The 3,437-nt window shown below is 35.9% G+C and overlaps 1 long non-coding RNA gene across 1 annotated transcript; it reads left to right on the top strand.

Annotated features, from left to right (window-relative positions):
- The first annotated feature begins 340 nt into the window (after positions 1-340).
- Positions 341-2,661, top strand: LOC113649962. The gene is made up of 2 exons (XR_003442302.2): positions 341-558; positions 1,483-2,661. It is a non-coding gene; the product is annotated as an uncharacterized LOC113649962 (long non-coding RNA).
- Positions 2,662-3,437: the final 776 nt, after the last annotated feature.

The raw sequence follows: 3,437 nt of genomic DNA, 5'->3' as shown, positions 1-3,437 counted from the left end.
TGATCCTCCAATCAACAACACAAAACTTGAGACACAACTGCTCCTCAAAATATAAATAATACAGTTTTATCATCTGGGATAAAGACTTATAGACACAAGAGAGGAAGATGAACTTTAAAGTAGTGAGAAAAAAACATGCTCTTCTACTCCAAAGCAGACTACATCCATTTTTGAAACATGTTGGTGTGAGTATTTAGAATAGTGAGTATTTATTTATTTGTTTGTTTGTTTGTTTGTTTTTACATGTGCATGGGAATAATGAGGCATTACTTACCTTACAAGAGCATTACTTGCTATAACAAACAACAGAGGAATAAACCTGCTTACTTTCGCTTTCCTTTACAAAGAACTCTGCACTCGAACAGGTCGAACGAGTTTCCTGGTCTATCCACATCATGTGTTCATTTCATAATCAAATGCAGGTGGTTTCCATGGACTTGCTGTAAGGGAAGTGACTGTGCTTATCTCTTTATTTTGATGAACAAGCCTGCTCTACATGTAAGCTTTAATCTTCTGTGGAACACAAGAGTCAAGGTTTTATCCAGAACTAAAGCAGTGGTAAGTTTTCAGTTTTCTTTCAACACCTCTTTTTATAATGACTTACGATGACCAAAAAAAAAGGAACATTTTAACGATATCTGTCAATGCAGTGATATCGGATAAGCTTGAAAACAATAAGACTGTAGACTTTGCATATATTTCTATTAAACCCAAAATTTTGAACTTAGAACAGAGATATACCAAGTTAAATAAAGATCATTCTTTATGGCTTACAGTAAGTCCCTCATGTTAAACAGAACTATTCCAGTGTTGTTAATCTTTGCTGTTAATCTTTGTTTTACCGCTTTGTTAGAATGCTATTTTTTTCTGTACAGTGTACAGTGTAATATAGTGCTATTTTGTATTTTGTGTATTGTCTTGTAGTGTTTTGTATTTATCTGTCCGCACTGTCTTTTGTCTTGCACTGTTTGCACTAGGTTGCAGAGACACACTTTATTTGGCTAGGACAATTTAGTTAAAGTTCTTAGCTCTGTGTTGTTTTATGTAGCTTTATGTCATTTTATGTAGCACCATGGTCCTGGAGAAATGTGGTCTCATAAGCGTTAGCACTTATTTTACATTCCACTCTACACATATTCGGTTTTAATACTTAAGTGTCGAGATGTGAAACAAAACAGTATCTATTCCGGTCAGCAGGTGGCACTGTTGTTAATATAAGGTTGGTGAGGTAAAAATAATAATCCAACTGTAGGTGAGTCATGATCTCTGGGGGCTAAGCAAGTCATCCCTTCCAATCCTAGCAACACCGCTGGGGTGCAGACAGGACCAGTGCAGAAAACTAAACACACTCTAGAACATGATGCTTGTCATTCCATGATGGAAAGGAGGAATCTGTTAGGACAGATATTCACGTTGTGCTGGTTTGCTCATAAAGTAAAGGATGCACAAGCAAAGCCAAAATAATTGAATTTCTCGTTGCAGATCATGACTGAGGAGGCGGCAGAAGAAGATAGTGATGACGATGACTGGGAGGATGATTTTTTTTTGGAAGTTTGCTGCCAAGGGTGAACTACAGGAGCTGAACCAATAGACCATTAGAGTTGCTTGTTGAGCTACAGTATGCTCCTTGGGCAAGCATGGTATGGCGTCACTTGTACGCACAGCTTCCTTGACGTGTGTCAAACTAGTACGCAGTATTCCAGTGTGTTACTAGACCACGAAAGGACACGGTTTACTATGTGTCAATGTTGGCACAAAGTATAATGTAAAAAGATGGGCTTGTATATTCTCCATTGATGAAGGAATCGTCAGGGCTGGGACACAAGAAGAAGAAAAAGAAGAAGAAAAGAGATCAACTCTGTATGGGGAAAAGATTTGAATAATATTCAGAAAATGAAAAAAGTAAAAAAAAAAAAAGTTAATACCTTATCCTTTCAATGACAAAATGAACAGCATCAGATCTCATCAAAATAAGCCATGAATACTCACGAAAAAATACATGAAAACTTAAATAGAGTTCAAATGTCTGGCTAACAAACTAAAGAACAGAGCAACCTGTACACATAAGTGGGAAATGTAAGTTCTAATAAGAAGAAACCCTGTTTTGGGAAACACTGACCTCTAGTGGCAAGTCCAGAATCCTTTCAGGAATGGATTTGATACTGATGCTAGTTTCTCAAACAGAAAAAAAGTGTGAGAAGTGAGTAAACTTCTTTGCAAAATCAGTAACTTTTTCTTTAATATGACGAATTCAGGGGGAAAAAAAAACATCAGGAAAATAGACAAGCCTAATGCATATAATGCAGCCTTTATGTCAAAGGCTGCTGATGCGTCATGATTACATGTACGTTCATTGTGTGAATGGTTAGTGACTGGCCAATAATGAGCCGGCACTTTTACATGTACATCTTTGTTTCAGTGTAAGCAGGATTTGTTTCACTGAGATTTGTTTAGTGTGTTTCACACTTATATTTAGTACAAATTACTTTATTTCTTATGCTAATAAGAAATTACTAATAATTTGTATATTTTAATATGGAGATTGTTGGGCTCTATATGGCAGCCTGGGAAGACTTTTCAAAGGTCAATTCACTCTATACACAAACACACACACACACACACACACACACACACACACACACACACACACACACACACACACACAGCGTAGTAAGAATAATCCTTAAAAAGGAAATACTTAGATGAAGCAAAATCTCACTCACTCACTGATTTTCTACCGCTTATCCGAACTATCTCGGGTCACGGGGTGAAGCAAAATAAGTTTATTTAAAGCACTTAAACAAGAATTCATTTCCTGTCTTTAAATTCTTTCAAATTCAGGGAAAACTTGTTGCTTTAAGAACTACAGTTATTTTCCCAAGCTGCCAAATGTGGAATGCTTTATCACTCCATAGTCTTCAATACGAGGGATCACTGATTCATTTCGATTGAAGAACATTATTCTATTGGTTTATTTCCACCTTTCACTTGGTTATGTGACATCATCAATTGGCTGGTATGATTGTGATGATTGTGTTAAGATTGGACTTTAAAACATGGATCAGTTTGCATTACTAGTATGGAAGAATTTGGCCTTTCACTGTTTATGTTTAATGAGTCTAACAGATACCATTTACAGACAGGAGGAATAAAGGAAAAATGCTTTAAAGTGTATGCTTAGAGTGCAACTTAAATATTTGACAGCCTTCAGTGATGGAAGTCGCATGTAAAACCCTAACCCTATTAAAACTTTAATTTCTGAAGATTTTGTTTCGTCCTCTGCTTTCCTTTATGCTTTCTATACAGTTTTTATTCAATTCGATTCATTTATCCGGTGCTTTTAACAATTTGCGTTGTCTCAAAGCAGCTTTACAGAGATAGAATAAAAAATGTAAAAGTTTCTATTTATCTCTAACTATCTTATCTAATGAGCAAGT

Source organism: Tachysurus fulvidraco, chromosome 7 (genome assembly GCF_022655615.1).
Source record: "Tachysurus fulvidraco isolate hzauxx_2018 chromosome 7, HZAU_PFXX_2.0, whole genome shotgun sequence".
NCBI classification, from domain to species: Eukaryota; Metazoa; Chordata; class Actinopteri; order Siluriformes; family Bagridae; genus Tachysurus; species Tachysurus fulvidraco.
The sequence above is the reverse complement of the archived record's forward strand: the minus strand, read 5'-3'. Positions and strand labels throughout refer to the sequence as shown.